Raw genomic sequence first — 21,672 nt, 5'->3', positions numbered from 1 at the left:
CACGTTTCTGCTCTGCTGCAAATAAGAGCCTGGCTGCTAAGATAGTTATGAGCTGTTTCTACAGCAGAACTGTGAAAATATCAGATTTTTATCTGCAAATGTTTTTTTCCAATGATGGAAATGACTTCCAGCTGCTCTATGGCCATATCCATAGCCTGGTTCTTGCATGCAGTGTTGTGGGAGCAGTGTGTGTGTGTGTGGGGGGGGAGAGGATCATATGGAGAAAAAATAAGTGTGAGTAGCTCCCTCCACCCTGAAAAGGTGACCAGGTGTCAAAATCCTTCTTCCAGCTCCCTGCTATGCATTTTTACCAAGAAGAAAGTTACATTATATTCAGTGAGGCTTATATCCATGTAAGCGTACAAACGTTTAACTATGATGATCAAAATGAGAAATGATGAGAAACTGTCAAATATACGTTCCCAGGATATTCTAGCTATTTCCCCCCAAGTTGCTTTAAGATACTAGTATCCAGTATCATTTTCAAGGACAGATAGAGGAGAAGAGGGAGGTGCAGGAAAAAAGGTTTTGTTTTTTTTATTCTGTTAATGAAGGTATCTGCAGGAGGCTGCAAATTTGATTGGCAAGGCAGCATTGACAGAAGGATGTGTAAGTCTTTCTCTGTGGAGACATTTCTATGATCAAAGTTGCCCTCCAACTTCTTTTCTCTCCTCCGAAGGAAAAGACAGGAGGCCCACAGGAGGCCCACCTGGACCTACATAGGGAAAAGCAGCAGGATGAGACAAATTAGAGCAGGAAAAATGGGCTGTGGGGAAAGGGTGAAGCACTATCCCCCCCCCAACTGCTATTTCTACATTAAAATTTGCAGCTACTTACTGCAGCATTTCCATTTACTTGGTCCCCAAGAAGCAGTCTCTTAGCACCCTACTCCACCAGCAACAAAATCAGTAGGGGAAAATTCTGACCTAAGCTTGGGACTTAGTTATGATGTAGCAAAATAAAAAGAAAATACAAAAGCCCACCCTTCTTTGCCTGCTTTCTCAGGATGTTTGGAATTTGGATGGATAGTGATCATTGAACTGTTGTCAACTGAGAATAAGCAACCACTGTGGGGAATGTTCACTTAGTTGATTGTTTGCATCTGGCTTTTTAAATCAACAGGCAGACTCTGTGACAGCTGCAAAATCATAGTTTTGGATCATCTAGAAAAGTGATTCCCAGGATAAGGCAACAAAAGTCAACCAAAGAGCACTCAATTTTGAAAAACAAACAGCAAAGACAAACAGAAATATAGACACTGGAAAAAAATAAGTGCCTGAAATGTTTCCATACATAAAAAACAACAACAACCACAGCACAAAAGGATACGCTTTCACAGCATGCTCCATCAGCCCATGTAGTAGGAATAGCATTTCATCTAAACTGTGACAGACCAGCATATAATAAAAGCAATGAAGCAGGAAGACAGAACAATGATGTTAAAATTGCCAACGAGAATAATATTATAATTCTCCCACATGGCGGTATGAAAACACAGGGAGCATCTAAAGGCCGTCAATGAAAAGCTTTGTGCTACTTTAACGCTGTTGATTCTATGGGGATATTTCAGAAAACTCTTGAGCATTTGTTTGTGAAATTTCGGAATTCAAACCAGCCCTCAACAAATCAACAAATAAGAAATCAACAATGGATGCTACTCCATTTCTCCGAGAGACGCGGTTAGTGTTGGGTTTTGTAGCAAATGCTATTCTTCACTAACATAGCTCTCTCACCCCACCTGCAAACTGGGAAATGCCAGAGACTGAACCTATGGGGAAGGCCTATTGCTCAGTGGTAGAGCAGGTGGTTTGCATGCAGAAGGCTCCAGTCCAGCAGGCATTTCCCAATGCACAGTTCTATACAAATTGTGCAGCTTTCATGTGGATCTAATGGGAATTCGGGGGCAATTCTGAATCAGAGGCTGAATGAAAAAGGCGTGAAGTCAAATAAAGGAAGGAATTAAAAAGTCTGCCTAACATTCCAGACTAAGTTTCCCAAGCTAGTTTCCCCCTGGTGTGTACCCAAACACAAACAAATTGAAGTTGTGCTGATCTGCAGAGGTGGGGTGGGGTTGGGGGACACAAACAACATCATTGCACTCTAAGAGAATAATAAGCACACACCCTTAGTGCTGTCCAGTTCCTAGTATACTAGACTCCCCCCATCACCTAATGCTGTGTGGGTTTACATATGTTCTTTCTAAGCACACACACATAAGGAAAAGACACAGGTGTGTGGCAGTGGTACATGTTACATATGCAAGTGAATGTCACACCTCACTATGTAGTTCTCTGATTTCCTTAGGAAAACAACTGGGTCCATCCCAGGTCCAATTGCTGGCATTACCCATGAAAAGGAGCACTTAACGGGTAATGTGAAAGTCCTGTGCTTGAGATCCTTGATTGCTGCTGATGGTCAGAGGTCTAGAACAGGTGTGTGGAACCTTTGGCCCTTCACATGTTGCTGAACTACAACTCCCATCAGCCCCAGCAAGCATGGCCAATGGCCAGGGGTGGTGGAAGTTAAAGGTCAGCAAGGTTCCCCACACCTGACCTAGAAGGACAAATAGTCTAACCAAGCATCTGGCAGTTTTCTATGTAATCTGGATTCAATGCCCAGGAACTGGCTAGGGATGCAATTGTTTTCTTAGGAAGAGTGAGGACAACATTCTTATATCAACACATGTAAGTAGAAAATTACCTTGTAACTCCAATGTGGTCACATTTGATTTAGTATGAGGGAATAAAGAAAGGGATTACTTAAAGGCAAGCTGAAGTTGGAAAGAGGCAGATAATCCCTTCAGGCAATTTGGGAGCATTTTAAAAACACTATAATAGTAGCTCAAATAATATATATATACTACAAATGGGAGAGGAAATTAACAAGTCTAAGATAATGCCAGTGTTGTTAACTAACATACTCAAGGAAATTATAAAAGGTCAAAAAGTGTACATATATATTTTAAGTGCAAGCCTTTCCTAAAGTAAGATTTTTGTTTTATTTTTTAAAAAGGCAAACAAAGAACTAATCTGAACAGTAAAATGGTTAAGTCACAAGTCTTTAAATGTTTCAGCAGCAGGGAACTAGCCACAGAGACGGCAGGCCCTTCTGTCATTTATGTGGTACCTAAAGTATACATTCTTTAATCAGATGCACATTGTTTGGGAGCAAGTGGTCTGCTGAGAGCCTGGTATGTGCTTATTAGCATTTCTTACTAACAACCAGTATATGCAAGAGATTTCAGCATGCATTTTGATTCATTGGAATAAAGATAGGAGCAAGAGCAGATTGCGGGATAAAATTATCTTTCTAACATAGTATCAAATATTTGCTGATGAAATTCAGTGTTCTTAACCTTAGACCTAATTTTTCCACAGCTGAGAATAAAATTTTACCAGTAGTAGGGGTTGCCATGGAGCCCTGGGGCACCACTGTGCCTTCCAATACATACTATAGTGCCTGGAAAAGGTTTCAGTATTTGCTTTCCCTGTTCAGTTTCTGATTGCACTGACTTGGCTTGTCCTATGCTGAACAATTTTTTCTTAAACAAGCCCACATTTCATTGGCAATTTCCATCCATTCCTCCCATTCTGAACAGTGGAGAGAGATCCAAATAGTTTCTCTCCCTGAGCCAGCATGGCTTTCTCCCATTGATGAGCAGGGGCATACTTGAACCATTTTGTGGCCATGTCTCTCTTTCTGCTCTTATAAAAGAGATGTGACAGCCATTTTGTGTTATGCCATACCCCCAACAGCAGACCCCCCCCCCCAGCACAGGTTCCAGATGCACCCACTGGTGCTCAAAGGATGGTGACTCCTGCCCTAAAGTACACCAGTATATTCATTATAAGGGATGTTCTGCAGCTTCCAGAAAATAAACAAAAGCAGAGTGTTGGCTCTTACATATTTTCCTCAGCAATTCAGAAGAAAAGTTGTGAAACTTTGGTTGCTGTAGCAGATCCTCCTGGTTAATCATTCCAGGAACCCAAAACAGCTGCCAGTCTTTTTCTATACTATGCATAAGTATTTGACATGCAGGAACAGCTTTGGTTGAATGATTATGGCTGGGCTCACCAAAACCTTTTGCAGGATATTTGTGCTGCAATTATCCTGCAAATTCCAGCGACAATTTTATATTCCTTGCATTTCCACCAGTGTCATCTTTAAAATACAGCTAGGCTTTGAAGACTGTAACTGCTCTGAGATAGCCACAAACCAAAGACATTTTTGACTCCCCTTATCTGGATCCAACAGGCACTTTAGATCAGTAGCCACCCGTCACTTAGCCAGGACAACAGTCTAACTGTGTGAGGGTTTTTAGAGTGGCAGGCTCTCTGCGTTTGCAACAGTTCCCGGTTTAGCTCTGGGTTTTTAGGCCAGACCTTAAGATATTTGGCTCTGAAGGAACTAACTATTAAAGTTACCGGTAACAGCCAATGCAAATATGAGAGAGAGAGAGAGAGAGAGAGAGAGAGAGAGTTAATTAAGCACAACATTGTTGTTGTTCAGTCGTTCAGTCGTGTCCGACTCTTCGTGACCCCATGGACCAGAGCATGCCAGGCACCCCTATCCTCCACTGCCTCCCGCAGTTTGGCCAAACTCATGTTAGTCACTTCAAGAACACTGTCCAACCATCTCATCCTCTGTCGTCCCCTTCTCCTTCGTGCCCTCCATCTTTCCCAACATCAGGGTCTTTTCTAGGGAGTCTTCTCTTCTCATGAGGTGGCCAAAGTACTGGAGCCTCAACTTCAGGATCTGTCCTTCTAGTGAGCACTCAGGGCTGATTTCTTTGAGAATGGATAGGTTTGATCTTCTTGCAGTCCATGGGACTCTCAAGAGTCTCCTCCAGCACAACATTATATACTGGAAATCATAACAAAAAACAAACAAAAAAAAAAAACCCAAAAAAACCCAGCCCTTAAGCAAAAGAGTTGCCGATACCTGTACTGAAAATGTAAGACTGGAGGGAACAAAGTGGAGTTTGACATTACAAGGCTCAGCAGCCTTCCACTGTAAAGACAACAGTTGCTAAGCTGAAGAACTGTTTTGACAGGCTGCTTCCCAAAGACCCACATCATCATTGTCAAAGAATCACTCTGACTTCTACATGCCTTCAATCCCTTAGGGAGTGAATATACCTGTAGAGAGAGGAATCGTATGCTTATGAAAGGGCCTTGGTAAGATACGAGAAAGCCTAAGAATAGATTGCAAAATGTTCTCTGTATGTAGGATATATACTTTAGATAGAGAGAGGATTGTCTTCTCCTCACCTCTCAGAATAATGATATAAAAAATGAGCCAAATGCCACAATGATTTTTATTTTAAGTTGCAACCCCATTTTCAGGTCATAGGCTTGTTGCATGTGCCTCCATTATGCTAACTGAGAGATGTTTGAGGGATGCAGTCTTAATTAAGTTTTCAATTCCTTTGGTTCTAGGAGACCATGACTGATTCAGTTGCACTGGGCACAGAGCTTCTGGGTTGCTGTAGCAGGTGGCGCAACTATGAAGTCCAACAGAAGGTAGGACGTTGGGGGGGGGGTGCGCCAGATTTTGGCGTCGCACTGAGCACCACTGAAATTTGAGATGCCAAGGTCTGTCACTGTTTGGAAGGAAGGGTCACTGAAAGCTCCTAACCATTTTATAATATTTGAGGATCTCTTTGTGGATTTTGTTTGTTTGTTTTTAAGAACATCATTATTATTATTATTATTATTATTATTATTATTATTATTATTATTGTTATTATTATTTACCATTTATTCAAACTGTACAGTATACTGCCCTTCATCCAAGAATCACAGGGTGGTTCACAACATAAAAATCCAAAATGAGAACATAAAATACATAATAAAACAAAAACAAACACAAACCAATGGTACCACTCTCACAAACACATTAAAAAGGCCATAGAATGTTCCGTCAGTCAAAGGCTGGGTTACAAACATTTTCTGCTGGTGTGAGCCTCCCTGGGCAGAGCATTCCACAGACAAGAAGCCACACAGAAAAGGCCCGTTCTTGTGTTAAACCTCTTCTGTTGTGTTTTCCATTGCTGCTGCTGGTCACCTGATTTCTACTGTGCTCTTGGAGTCATAAAGTGACTCAGTTCTGGTCTACCATGTTTTACAATCTCTATCAGCCACGCTGACTGGAGCTGTTGGGAGTTGGGCTCAAGAACATAGGGAGGGCTACAGGTTCTCCAGTCCTGATTTAGGCCATATTGTGGCAAATGCAACACCTGCACACCAGCATCAGCCACCACCACCAGGAATTTGTGCTTCTTGCATGAAGAATGTCTGTGCAATAGAACTGCCCCAGCCCACCATTTGCAAGCAAAAACCTTGCAAGAAATAAGATGTGTATGAAAGCCACTTACCCACATGATAAACTACTGGTAATCATCATAGCATAGATCTGTTTAAGCCTTAAGGATGATCAGACCAGATTACAGAATTGGGGCTGCTTTTGTTAGAAATAAATATTTTTTTAGTGGCTGCTCACAAGGCACGTTTTCTGAAGCTCTGTCTAATGAGGACTTCAGACACAGCAACATGAGCTTCATGACTGCTTAAAATAATCTCAAGACAATGGCTCAGTCCATTTGCTGCACTGAAAACGAGCATTGTCCTTGTGTCCCTGCACTTTAAGATATGTCTACACATCTGGTTTTCATTTCTGCTTCATAGTCAGAGTTTAAAATGTAGTTTCCTGGTTTATACTTAACAAGAAACTGTGGTTTAACAAAACCTTGTAATGCATTGAAGACACAACACTTATACCATGGGTTGCCAGACTGAAAATGTTACATCTGAACTAAACTGATAATAATTAATGATAAAGGCAACCCTAGAAAAACCTTTCCTATTGAATCCAATGGAAATTACATCTGAGTGGATGTGCACAGGATAGCACTATAAGCACAGCAAAAATGAGCTCTGAAATAAAGTGTAATACAAATTCATGAAATTACAAGCATTTAAACAGCAGTAGCAGCAGCATTAGAATTCAAGTTCCTGCATTTCAAACACTGCTTTTGAAGTTAAAAGTCAAGGGATTATTTGGTAATGCAGCTCTTATTGTTAAATTATTTGAATGTAATTTAGAGTTTGTGAATTTTCAAATTATTTGTGCATAATGATGTAGCCTGCAGACTAATTCAAGAAAATATTGGAAATCATAAATCTTCTCAAATAATGCTAAGGCAAATTAATTCTTTCCTACTTTTGATTTTACATTGGATCCTGTACATTAGTTTTATGCTCCTTGCTGCTGGTTGTTTCTAATTCTGTTGACTGCTTTTATAATGGTCTTTTATAATTAATGTTCTTGAGTTATCTTTTGCTTTGTTTTCTTTTGTAATTTTAACTTTTTGTAAACTTCTTAGGAAACTGCTGAAGGATGGGTCATCAAATAAATAAACAAAGCAAAACAAAATCTAAAATTCATAAATCCAGCAGCATCCACAGTTGAAAAATGTCTAATTATATAACATAAATTTGAATGTTAACAAATAAAATTAACTTAGGAGAAACTATTCTCACTCCTAATGAAAGCTTGGGATGGATGCTTCTATCCATCTTGGTTTCTCAGTTTTTCATTTTTCAAATCGTAAGTTCAGTTCATCAGCTTTACACAGCAGTTTTAAACTTTTTCCCAAAGGTGTTATGAAGATTTGTCACCGTTTTACTGCACCTTTCCCTCTAATATGCATTTTTGTACACAGTTCTCTGATTGGATAAGTGCATCGCAACATTTGGAGAAGTGCAAATTTCAAAGGATAGCTGTGTTTTGGTATGCATATTGTTCTGCATATTGTTCTCTATGTGGGACAAGAAGCTACAGTTAGAACTGGATATGGAACAACTGATTGGTTCAAAATTGGGAAAGGAGTACGACAAGGCTGTATATTGTCTCCCTGCTTATTTAACTTATATGCGGAATTCATCGTGCGAAAGGCTGGACTGGATGAATCCCAAGCTGGAATTAAGATTTCCGGAAGAAATATCAACAACCTCAGATGACACAACCTTGATGGCAGAAAGTGAGGAAGAATTAAAGAACCTTTTAATGAGGGTGAAAGAGGAGAGTGCAAAATATGGTCTGAAGCTCAACATCAAAAAAACTAAGATCATAGCCACTGGTCCCATCATCTCCTGGCAAATAGAAGGGGAAGAAATGGAGGCAGTGAGAGATTTTACTTTCTTGGGCTCCATGATCACTGCAGATGGTGACAGCAGTCACAAAATTAAAAGACGCCTGCTTCTTGGGAGGAAAACAATGACAAACCTAGACAGCATATTAAAAAGCAGAGACATCACCTTGCCGACAAAGGTCCGTATAGTTAAAGCTATGGTTTCCCCAGTAGTAATGTATGGAAGTGAGAGCTGGACTATAAAGAAGACTGATCGCCGAAGAATTGATGCTTTTGAATTATGGTGCTGGAGGAGACTCTTGAGAGTCCCATGGACTGCGAGAAGATCAAACTTATCCATCCTTAAAGAAATTGGCCCTGAGTGCTCACTGGAAGTTCAGATCCTGAAGTTGAGGCTCCAGTACTTTGGCCACCTCATGAGAAGAGAAGACTCCCTAGAAAAGATGGAGTCCCAACAATGTCTGGAAGGTTACATCTCTGCTCTAGACTATTAAAAGACCTGCTGAGATGAAGAACAAATATAGGATTGGACAATCCAGAAGGCAATGGAAAGCAATGAACAGTAATGTAAATCAAAAGTCACTTACGATTGATTGATGTTCTTGTGTCTTAACAACAACAACAATTTATTTATACTCCGCCCATCTGGCTGGGTTTCCCCAGCCACTCTGGGTGGCTCCCAACACAATATTAATGATGATGATGATGATGATGATGATAATAATAAAGCGATAAAACATCAAACATTAAAAACTTCCCTAAACAGGAATGCCTTCAGATGTCTTCTAAAAGTCAGCTAGTTCTTTATTTCCTTGTCATCTGATGAAAGGGCATTTCACAGGGTGGACACCACTACCGAGAAGGCTCTCTGCCTGGTTCCCTGTAACCTCACTACTAGCAGTGAGGGAACTGCCAGAAGGCCCTCGGCACTGGACCTCAGTGTCTGGGCAGAACGATGGGGGTGTAGACGCTCCTTCAGGTATACTGGGCCGAGGCCATTTAGGGCTTTAAAGGTCAGCACCAAAGGTCAGAAACATCCCTTGATCCAGGTCACTATTTTAGAATGCCCTGATTTAATTCCATAGTACAGCATCTCAGGGCTTATACTAGACAGGAAGGACAAAGTGAATTCTAATAGGAAGATGAGTCTGTTTGCAGCCATACACAAGGAAGGGATCAAAATACTAAATGACACATCTATAAAGCTTAATTCTCATTCTCATTCTTATTTCTAACCGGTCCTTTGAATACAACAAATAAGTGAATGCCCAAAGCTGCTTCTGAACAGGAAATAAAGGATCAACCCATAACTCTATCGACAAGGTAACACTGTATTAAACTGAACTGATACAGCAGTATTAAACCCTAAGGAAAACTAAAGCTAAATTGGTAAATGAATTAACATTAGTAATGTCTTCACTTCACACCGTTTTAACTAAATACATGTCAATATCTAGACTCAGAAGAGAGCATAATTAAATTTAGCCAGAGTCTTGATTGTAGCATAATCTAATGCCTAGCAAATGATACATTAGTTTTAAGGAGTACGGAATTGAGTTTTATGTGCTAATCTTCTATTCTATTTATTCTATTCTATTTATAACATATATCACTATACTAATTTAATTTACTGAACATTGGAGAGGAAAAGCAAAGGGACATGGACTAAGCCATTTATTAAATATTGACGGCTGAGTGCAAGTTTTACATTTGATCTGTCAGCCATGTATTCACCTGAGGCATGTGCTCAGTGAATGTGAAGGAATGGGGGTAATGGTGTTCAAAATTCAAATATTTCATCAGGCTTTGTTAACTCTGTAGACTGCTGCTCAGGGAATGGGGATTAAACTTTTTTTCTTTGAGCAGAAGGAGTATTTTTTTATTCACGGGTGCAGGAAAATTAAAAACCCATCTTCTAGTGGCATGGTTGCCATATTTTATTTTATTTTTTTTAAAAAAGCTCAGTACATTAGAATATTCAAAACTGATCTCATGCTAACTTTTACAGCTCAGTAGTGGAGCACATGCATGCAGAAAGTCCTGAGTTCAATCCTGTTAGATCAGAGGTAGAGTACCTCGGGGCCAGCCAGGGCGGAAATGTGACCCCAGGCCTCTCTACCTGCCCCTGAGAACTCTCCCAGGGCCACCCTTCACTAGCCTTGCTTTGCCCTGGCAGAAATGTGTCCTTAGCTCTGATAATGACTCTAGTTTGTCTGAATGGAGGCTAGAGGGGAGTGGCATGTGTATAGAAACTAGCCTACTGCAAAGCTGTTGGGTTTTTTAAAAAGTGGGTGGAGCAGCGAGCTCCTGGCACAGGTTTTGTGACCCACAAGTTGGGAAACACTGTTCTGAAGCCTCACAGATGTCTACCAGGACTTCTGCTGCGGTCTTCACCCTGGTCCAACAACCTGGCTGCCTCAGGCGCTCAGCAACCTGCTGACTCTGAGCTGCGGAGCTCTCTTGCAGGCTGCCTCTTAGGACACCCACTCTTTCCCAGACACCTCCTTTGTTCCAGTCAGTGGTTTCAGCTCCTGGCTTTTCTCAGACTTCCCAAGTCCCTCTGTCCGTCTTCATGTTCCCCGCCTGCCTCCACCCTCCAGCTCTTCCCTCTTCTACCCTCTTCTTCATACAGAGACTTTGCTTTGACTTTCACTTGAGGCTGCCCTTTTGTTTCCAACCAGGGTCTCACTCTAGCCAATCACTTCAAATTTGGGTGGGATTTTGGGCCAATGGGGCAAGGTAACATGTCCATGGACTGACCAGTTGGAGCACCCCAGTTTTCAGCAAACTGTGCCTGTATATGTAACAACAGATTAATTGTTTCCAGAGCTCCTTGTTTTGAAAGACTAACTGGTAGTTAAACTTTGCTGAAGTCTCTGTTGTAGACCATTTTAATCAATGGACTGCAGAAGTTTTGAAAGAATGTGTGGTTTGGGATTACATTCATCACCCCACGCCCCCCCCTACACCTGAATACTTCACTTCTCAACCTGACTTTTGTGCTAATGCTCCTTTGGGCATTCCTAATATATGCTCCTGTGCTGCTTGACCTCAAACTGAAGCTCTTGTCCTAAATCCTCTGTGATGGTAGCGCTGACACTGCATCGTGGGCTTCCTGTGTCTTTGGCACAAACCCCTTCAGGCTAGTGCATAAAAATAACTTGCAACATGGGTGTCTGAAAGGAGTTCTGCCTGGTTTTTCTTTCCCTGGAGGGAAAAGTGCTGCCATGTGCAGAATGAGAGGAGTCTCTAATGAGCTAAAGAGGAGTTCCTGGAGGAGAGTCGGAACTCACCCCTAACATACGGAGTTTAACATCAAGGGAGGAAATTGATTCAGTACAGCATGAACTATAAGCATTAATACTTCCCAGAAGGAGGACTGAGATTTCATCATTACTAATAAGAACACCAGGGTTTATTTTTGCTTGGATAATTGTGCGGCCACTTGCATTATGGTTTGATTCATGTGGCTAGCTGGAATATGTTGATGCCACTGGGGTTAATGAAAGGGCATCTTTGATCTGAAGGACATTTGCTGATGCAACTTTTACTCATGAGATAGTAACCTGATTGGCATTTAAAATACTCCTGGAACAATGATACTTTTTCATTTGCCCATCCTCTGTAGCTTGACTAGTGCGAAATCCGATATACTTTGCTCCGCTTAGCATTGCAAAGATTAAACTCATGACTGCCTTTATTAGTATCTACATTTGGAATATATCCAGCAGGCCTCTAGAACTTAAATACTTTACTGTTTAATCCCAACATTAACATCCCTTCTGGTGTTCCCATTTACTTGGATTGATGTACATTAAAAAATATCTATGATCAAAAACAGATCACATTGATAAGAGGCTGATTATCAGAAGACTTGTGCTGCACCTGTGCTGTAGGATTTACTGGATTTGTGTTGTTTTGACCTGATTACAGTGCCACAGTCCTTTTCAAAGTGGCCCAGTTCAGTTGTAATGGTTGCAGAGGCAGATTTAGGGCAACAGGAGTGGCGTGAGGGCCCTGGGGAGTGCGACTGAGGACGGTGCCTTCTCAAAGCCCAGTAAGCATTTGCCTGGCTTCAAAAAGGTGGCATGAGGGCTCTGACAGGGTCCTAGAGTTCTCCTTCCCAAAGTGCTTACCAGGCTTTGAGAAGGAGGTGGGAGGGCTCTGGGACCCTGCCAGCACCTCAGACCTCCCTCCCAAAGCCTGCTGCCTTGTTTTTATGGTTTAAGCTGGGACTATGAGGCCTGGGGGTGGAGGGCATCAAATGTTGGCCTTGTATAGGGTGGCATATTTCCAAGGTCCACCCTGATGGTTGCCATCTTCTAATGCACAAGCGTGTGTTCTCTTATGGCATAAGTTATGCAAAACAACCCCAAGTGGTGGGTGTCTTCAGCAGGTGGTGCATAGATGAGAGATGGCATAAACCAGGAGTGGGAAATCTCTAGCCTGCAGGCCAGTCTTGGTCCTCAAGGTCATTTCCTATAAATCACACCTACCTGCCAATCAGCTGACATCACTTGCGATCAATATCAATTCAGCCAGTGTCAAGACTGCATTGGCTGCAGGTGCCTGTTCCCAGTATCCAGCCCACACAGCAGGATTTAAGTGCCACTCAAGATCTGACAAGTGGGGTTAAATCCTGCTTAGCTTGCTGAATGTGTCTGTCTGTGTGTCTCTCGGTGAATATTGGTCCCTCCTCTGGGGTGCTTGTTTTTGTAGTTTCTGCTTGGACTGCTGTAGCTGTGCTTCTGCAAGGTAACATGGAAGTGCAATGATAATGAGGACTGGTGGTTGTAGGAGCAGCCCTGGGCCTAGCAACCCATGTTGCCTGCTCATCTGCAAGGGAAGCCCACAGCAAACAGTTGTGGGGGCTGGTACGTGGGATGTCATTGTGGCAACAGCATGTTCACATACTCAGACTCGGGGCTTGAGTGTGGCCCTTGGCATAGAGGGCCGTGTAGAGATCTGCAGATGACATTTCCATGGAGTGGACAGTCTGTTTGCCATTGCCTCCAGACCTGTTTGTCTGGGGCTGGGAATGGGGTTCCTCTTGGGGAGTCCTTCCCTGCTCCCAGACCAACCTTGTGTTTGCCAGATGTTCCTTGTGGGTGTTGGCTGCTGTGGTTCTCCAGAGTTTCTGCTGGGGAAAAAAGCTTGTGGGAGAAGTGTTAGCATGAAGACACTGTTTGTTCCTCATTTTGTTTAAAGTGGAGTGTTTCCCAAGTGCACTTCACCCAGCTACCTTCAGACCCCACCCCACCCCGAAGCTCATATGGCAGCATGCCACACTGCAAGAAGCAAGATGTGAAAGAAAGCTGGGTAGTGCCCAGCTTATAGTCTGGTGGTGTTTTCCTCTGATTGGCTGGGAGTTGTTCTATATCCCGAGTGCTCTTTCTGACCGGTGAGGGTGTGTCCAGCAGGTAGACTTGGGCCTGAATTTTCAGAATTGAGCCCATCACATTGATTTCTGTGAGGAAATCTGATTTTCATCACTATTTTTGCCAGCATAACTTTTGCCAAGTTTCTAGGCTATGTGAATGAGCTTAAGGAGGTTTGCAATTGGCATATCTCTCCTTCCACATTCCTGCCTCTGCCTCTGCCACAGCCTGCCAAACCCCCTTTTAAGGAGTTTATGTTGGCTGAAGTTACACCAGCTTACATTACATCAGTGCAGCCCTGGCTGAACCAGTTGAGGGGGAGGGGGACCTAGCTGAGCCAAGACAGGCCAAGATGTGCTGGAACCAAAACTGGAACCCTGGCAGATCTGGGGTTTGCATTGCACAGTTAGACTTTTAGAAAGCATGTCATGCATTCATGGAGTAGTTATGCTAACCGGGATCAATCTGAATGTTGACAGTTGTGATAAAGTGGGAGAATGCAGAGAATAAATTGTTGACATTGGAAGCAACACTCCAAAATTTTACTTTTGTAATGCACTCAATTAAAGCAGTGATGAATCAACATTACTTGTCAAAACATGCAAAGTAAATGTCATTGAACCAATGCAGCAATGTGGTGTAGCTTATTATTTTCTCTTCTAGTATGAACTACCGTAAGTGTACACAGTAGATGCTTGAAATACATTGAAGTTGTTTTGCCCCACTGTGTCTCATTCTTGTGTTGCTATGCAGACCAAAGAGGGAGCAGGGATGTCCTCACCCAATGCCCATTACCTAACTTGTATCCCTTGCACCGAGTTCCAATTCACTGAAGGTGTCCCCCGGCATATGCTCGTCTGAACTGTACAAACCTCAGCTTAACTGTGACTTCCATTTTCTAATCAAATGAAAGTAGGTTTTAGGAGAAGTGTGTCAAGCAGGAGTATTTTTACAGGATACCAATTGTTTGTGGCTAATGCCATATGCATTTGACTTTATTATTATTTATCAAATATACTGCCCTTCACCCGCAGATCACGGGGCAATTCACAACATAACAAGACAAAATACAAACACAAAACACACAACAAAAACACAAAAGCAAACCATTACCCCCCCAATCCACAAGCACACTTGAAAGGCCGTAGATTGTTTATTTATTTATTTTTAAAGAATTTATTGGTTTTTATAAAACAAAGAACAATATAACACATACACAGCACAAACCCAAACACAAACCCCCCCAATCAAACCACAACAAAACAAAACACACCAATAATTCTTATTCTTGTTTACACACACAAAAAAAACTTTTATTGGTTCAAATCATTACTTGGTGACTTCCCCCGTTTTCTCCCCTTTGGTTCCAAATCTAATTTGGTAACTTCTCATCTCTAAAATTAAATCATTCAAAAATCTAAACTAAACATACTTCTTAAAATCTTATTTTTACTCCAAAATAATCTATCACTTCTTATTTTACATCAAATCTATTCCAAATATTACTTCGTAATAATTAATAATACAACTTCATAACATAACATATTACTTCTTATATCAAATCATATCAAACATCTTCTTTCACTTAGACTGCTGCTAATAAAAACAGAAATTCAAATATCTCTTCTCTAGTTCAAAAGCTTAAAATCTTAACACACCGGCTTCAGGGTACCGTAATAAACCATCCTAATTTTATCCTTAATGTATTTCACCCTATCCCTTTTCTGACCATTTTCTTACGCCATCTCGGAGCTTCCCCCCAGATGTTCCTCCATCTTGCACCCAAACCATTTTCCAGAATGTCCTCTTTTCTTGTAAGTCCACAGATCCAGACGTAGTCTATTGCAGTCCTTGCAGGGAGCATCAGGGTACACAAATCTTCACTTTCCAGCATCTCCGCTTCAAAATTCCGTTCATCTTTTGATTGTAGGCGAAATCTTTTCCCCATCATTCCTGGGCTCTCACCCCAGAAATTGGATATAAATTGTCTTCTAATCCTGGGACTTTCACTCCAGCAGGACTTTTCATCTCTTCGGAGTTGCGAAAACATTGTACTTTGTACTTCAATAATTCCCTTTAGCTCCCTGCCAAGGGTCTCTTCCATTTTAACAATGTTCTGAATAGTCTTTCCTGTGAGATATAAATTGTCATCCTGATTCAACAAAGTTAATTTCTGGTTCAGCAATTCTAATTTCAAAAAAATGGTCCTTTGTTCGTGAGTCAATCCAGAGTCTGAAACCAGCTTAAAAACAAAGCTCAACATGGTAGAAATGGGCACAGGGTATCAAATTTCAGTATTTACCATCTTAGTCACAGTACTTTTCCATCTCCGTCACAAATCTCCGCAGCCATTTTCCCTGAAGTCAGGGCGAAAAGATTACATTCCGTCCATTTTTAAGAAGAAATACTTCCACCAGCTTAGATCCCCAGAAGGGGTTTAACCGATCTTGCTTGTAAAATTCGAAACATTTGTATCCACCGCTGTAACAGCAGTCACCATCGATACAGTTACTTTCTCTTTCACCAGAGGGAATCAGAACGGGCTTCCTTTCCGTCATATCACCCGGAGCGCCAAATGTCAAGATAGATCCAATGTTAACGTACTCACGGCCAACGGGCTTCTTCTGTCTTGCTTCTGCCAGGTAGAACGATATCGCTCATCACGAGCGGCGGCCGCTGCTTCGCCGGACCGGTTGGGGCATATCTCCTCAGCCCAGCTCCGTGGTCCCTTCACCCCCACTCCCCCTTTACAGGGGGAACGAGGGAAGGGTTCGGAGCTATAGCGGGCTCGCCGGAGAGCCCTAGCCGCAGGACGCTCGACTCCCGGTTTACCGGAGCCCCACTTTGCGGTAGCGGGGCTCCAACCCCCGGGCCGGCCTGGGTCGCCTCGCTGCCGAAGCGACCAACGACTGCCCGCGATGGCATCCTCGCCGGAAGTCCAAAGGCCGTAGATTGTTTAATCAGCCAAAGGCTTGATTATAGAGAAACATTTTCACCTGGTGCCTAAAGAGGTGGAATGAAGGCATCAGGCAAGACTCCCTGGCTTAACACTAGCAGTGGGAGTGTGCTGGAGCTGGAGTAAGTGGTAATGTATATTAAGTATATTTTCAGTTTTCTTTGCTCTCTCTCTAAAGCTGTTTGTCATAGTCAATGCCATCATAAATTCAATGATGTATCAGCATTCAGCCACAAAGATCTCATTCTGCCATGCAGAGGGGTTGCCAAGAAACTGGAGCTAGATACTAATTCTCAAAGTTCAATGCAAGTGCACAGCTGACAAAATGCAATGCACTATACCACAAGTTTAAAAGCACCACCTTATTTCCCTCCTGCCGATTTCTTTGGGTGACCTTCTGCAGGGTGAGATAAATAACCCGTCCCATTGCCACTTAAGATGAAACCACCTATCCAAGCATGCAGAGCCATGTACAGATACAGGGATACCTCAGAGATATTGTGGGTTTGGTTCCAGACCTCTGTAATAAAGCAAATACTGCAATAAAGTGGGTTGCTTTTGCTTTTGCTGTGCATATAAAAGTTATGTTTACATTATACTGTAGTCTATTACACCAGCTTCCATTCCTGACTGCAGGAAACCCCAGCTCTAACCATAGTTAGCGGCACAATTCAACGTGACACCATTCACACAATTAGCAAGTGCATTATTTTTTTCTTGAGGAAATAGTGGGCATAGGGCACCCAGTCCAAATTGGGAGACTGGTGTGTGTGTGTGTGTGTGTGTTTTAGGGGACCTTAACTCTTTATCTGCTGTTGTGGTCCCTGTTCAGCTTTCCTTCCAGTGCATCTGGTAATACAGAATGCAAAGTCAGCCCCGCCCTTCCTAGATGTATCTCCAGGAATATCACCTCCCATTAATTATGCTTCTTTATGCCAACGTGGGGGAGGGAGAATGGTATTCTTCCTTTTTCACACAAGAGAGGGACTCATTAAAGCAGGGGTAGGCAACCTAAGGCCCGGGGGCTTGATGCGGCCCAATCACTTCTCAATCCGGCCCGCGGACTGTACGGGAATCAGCATGTTTTTATATGAGTAGAATGTGTCCTTTTATTTAAAATTCATCTCTGGGTTATTTGTGGGGCATAGGAATTCGTTCACCCCCCCCCCCCAATATAGTCTGGCTCACCACATGGTCTGAGGAATGGTGGACTGGCCCACGGCTGAAAAAGGTTGCTGACCCCTGCTTTAAAGAAAGGCAGAAGATTGGCAATTGCAGTTTTATAACTACAGGTGAAACTCAAAAAATTAGAATATCGTGGAAAAGTACCATTTATGTAAGCAACTGTTTTCATTAGCTTCTGGAGTTTAATATATGAGATAGACTTATGACATGCAAAGCAAGATATGTCAACCCTTTGTTCGTTATAATTGTGATGATTATGGTGTACAGCTGATGAAAACCCCAAAGTTGAAATTGTTAATTTGGGGTTCTCATCAGCTGCATGCCATAATCATCACAATTATAACAAATAAAGGCTTGACATATCTCGCTTTGCACGTCATGAGTCAATCTCATATATTAGTTTCACCTTTTAAGCTGAATTACTGAAAGAAATGAACCTTTCAACGATATTCTAATTTTTCGAGTTTCACCTGTATTTGTATTACAAACTGGCTACCCAATCAATCAAGGCTACCTTTTTAGGTCATCAAAATATGTTAAAACAATTTATCAGCTAAAGTTGCAGTCCTGTGCACACTTGGGAGGAAGTCCCATTGAAATCAGTAGGACTTCCCTGTGAGTAAATATGAATGAGATTGCACTATAAAAGTTTCAGCCGTATTCCCAAAATGTATTTCTTTTCTGAATATTTGATCCTCGTGGGGGGAAAAAACATTTAAAGAATTGTCAACAGCAATTCATCCAGCTCATTACCTCAAATTAAAAATCCATATTCATTAAGCAGCATCTTTCTGCAACCAAGGAACATGTGTCTTTCATCAAAGGATGGAGACAGAACTAAGTACCAGCTGGTGGTTTTATTTCCAGAGATGGAGACTCTGTCATGGTGTGTTTCCACCTTCCAGGAGGCTGCAGGGCTGCTTGACACCTGCAGAGCACCTAAAAAGAGCCTCATTTGAATGCCTGCTACTTCCCACACTCCTATCTGAAGATTTTTTACCAGATGTAGACACAAATTACCCAAGCACACACCTCTCATATTTTTTATGATCTAGCTTGATGAAGAGCTATGGAGAATTTGAAAGCATGCATGCTGCTTCTGTGATATTTTGGTTGGCCGGAAAAGATATTGCCCACATACAGATAGTTGGCATTTTCCTTATGGGTCAACTTTTTTGCTTTTTGTGTAACTTTAAGGATGCTAGTTACCGTAATAAAATAATAAGTTGGCATCTGAGGAAGCTAGCGGGGATGGAAGCAAAACAGACCAAATTCTTTATTGATAAGAAATACATTGGGAAACAAAAAGAAACAACATATAGCAGTGCTTGATTTTATAACATAGAGCACAACTACTTAATAATATACTCATGGGGCATCCAGACCATATAAAACAATGCAGCTACATAAGAACATGAATCATTCCCAACATATAAACGAGCCTCTTACAGGTGTACCTTAAGTATGTATACAAACTCAATGAGAGGTGTGAGCCTGCTTTTGCCAGGTAATCTCATTTATATTAAGTCTAATTTGAGGCCAAAAAACCCCTTTCATCTCCTCATCAAACACAAAGAAGCCTTTCTCTTTTCAGATATTTCATTTTTGTCAAGAGTTGAAAATTCCTGTTTGCAACAATATGCCATGGAGAGCTGTAAAAGAGTAGCCAATGCTATTGAAGAGAGGATACTGTTTCTGGTTGTATATAATTTTTATTATTATTTTGATATACTATACGGTACTGTACTGTACTGTTCTGCTTAAATGTTTCTTTGGTTGTCCTTGAATCTTCCTGCCCCACTTGCCATCCTCTCCTGCCACACCCTTTGAGAACCACTGTTCTAGGTCTTGTCCAGGTTTTAAGCAGGCGCCTAGTACAGCCATAAAAATTTAGAGGCACTTTTGGTAAAGCAGTTAACAAGTGAAGTGTTTTGCAGAGCTGGCTGCATAAGGAAGCCAGTTCCAGGTGTGTGGCTCTTTTCATATTTCCCAGTTTTTCAGCACAGGTCAGCATCCCATTATCTCTGAAACTTCTTGTTCTTTTCTAGACCTTGCTTTTTACAAGAGCTTGACAGGCAACTTGGTGCCTTATTACCACTAGAAGCCAGAGGATTTTCTTTTTAATGATGTCCAAACAAATTAACTGTTAAAAATAAACTGCAGGAGAGCACAGCAGGAAGGAAAATTCAACAGTCTGAAGATCAGAGAGAATTAAGTGCCATGACTGTGGCCTTCATGCCTATAAAAATTGACTTGACTTAAGTTTAATTCAGAAGAGAGCTGCATTGCATACACAGGATGCCTTCCCCGGTGTTGTTGTTGTTGTGTGTGTGTGTGTGTGTGTTTTTTTAAAAGCATTGGAATGCACATCCTCCCTGCTGGTGTCCATTAACATACTCCCGAATCTATAAATATAAATGGGTTCTTCAATGTTGTTGTTGTTTTTACCAGCCCTTATTTCTGACATTTTATTTTTTATTTTTTGTACATCACTGCAGCAGCTGTAGTTAAGCTTCACAAAAGGTCTGTAATTTCCACTTAGCTAAAATATTAGGATATTATTGTTTCTCATGGAAGAAGAGACTACCTTGAATGTTTCTTGGGCAAGTAGTGTGCATTCTCAAGAAATTGCTGCAATAGTTTAGTTCTTTTTAAATTATTTGGGAGTTGTGGGGCAAAGTGTCATCAGCACACCAACAACACTCAGCTTCTATTTCTCTGCTGGTAACAGCCCAGTAGGGCTTTGGGTGCTGCCCTTTAGGATTGCAGCCTTAAATATATATTTGAAATTTATAGTGCATTATGATCAGTTCCTTTGAATTATGACTCAGTCTGGCTTCTTTTCCTCAAGCTATATTTTTTTAATGTAGAGAAATGTAGCAGCACAGTGAAAATGAGAAGGGGCAGTTTCTCCTGTTATACTTTACCTGCTTATTACCCACAGTAGTGTGATCAGGGCAGGATTTGGGGTTGAAGTCCAGAATCCCACTCAGCAGAATGAACGGGAGGGCCCCCAACTGCAGCAGTAAGCACTAACTGAGGTAATACGTACTAACTGAGGTAATACACATTACCATCTAAAGAAGCCCTTTAAGAAGCCCATAAGACCAGGGTCTAAAATGCATCATATACTGTACATGCACCACTGCCACCACCATATATTAGCCAAACCTACATGGACATTTGGTTCAGGTGCCTACATTATATAAATAGCTGGTTTCTTTAATCCATTATGTAACTTATATTCCTTTGGGTAATGAAATAAGGGCTGGGAAAAGTACAAGACAGTCGTAAGACTGAAGAGATTTTGCAGACGTGTGCAAGATGACCAATACTGACGCTTTTGAACCACAGCACATGGCTTCAAATTTGTTTATGGGGGGTTGGGGAGGCCGTATTAAGAAATAGATACGGATATTTTCTCCATTGTTTATTATGAACGGTAGCCAAAGATAGCTGCATTATTAAAAGGTTTGCGGGCTTCTGGTTGAAGGCAAAAGGTATGTGGTTTCTGCTTTTGGATAAGATTATCACGTGAATACCCACAAGACTCCCCCTTATTAACTAAGGCACTACTGCTGTCACTATATGGCAAGCTATTAATGAAAGTGCTCTGCATCTGCCCTGCATGATGAAGCTGCATAGGATGAGGGAGTTGCAGTCCAGCAATGCCTGGAGGGCCAAATTTCCAAATCCTAATATGCCTTTTGCTGTATGAATTATATGAACCAGGGTCTGATTTAATATAAGGCGGATTCCAAAGGCTGGTGTGTTAGTAATTGTTACCTGTACATGTTGAAAACAAGCCATGCTCAGGGTTCTCAGCGAAAACCATAGTTTGATATGACCTCATAATTTTGCCGAACTGTGTTTTATATAAGACTAGCTGGGTTGGTTTTTGTTTTGTTTTTTTGCTTTTTAAAATTTTCCTGACCCCGAGAGTATTCTGGAAGCTCCTGTTTTCATTCTTCCCTGTCCCTTTAGAGCAGGGGTGGTAGGCC

The 21,672-nt window shown here is 41.7% G+C and overlaps 1 protein-coding gene across 2 annotated transcripts in view; it reads left to right on the top strand.

Moving 5' to 3' along the window:
• Positions 1-5,440: 5,440 nt before the first annotated feature.
• Positions 5,441-21,672, top strand: part of LOC117053263 — a 31,343-nt gene continuing 15,111 nt past the window's right edge. The window contains exon 1 of one of the 2 annotated variants that reach the window (XR_004427371.1): positions 5,441-5,522. The gene's annotated coding sequence lies outside the window, so the exon portion shown is untranslated. The remainder of the gene's footprint in view (positions 5,523-21,672) is intronic. The other variant, XR_004427369.1, reaches the window with a different exon arrangement.

Source organism: Lacerta agilis, chromosome 9 (assembly GCF_009819535.1).
Source record: "Lacerta agilis isolate rLacAgi1 chromosome 9, rLacAgi1.pri, whole genome shotgun sequence".
NCBI classification, from domain to species: Eukaryota; Metazoa; Chordata; class Lepidosauria; order Squamata; family Lacertidae; genus Lacerta; species Lacerta agilis.
This window is presented reverse-complemented; position numbering and strand designations above follow the sequence as displayed.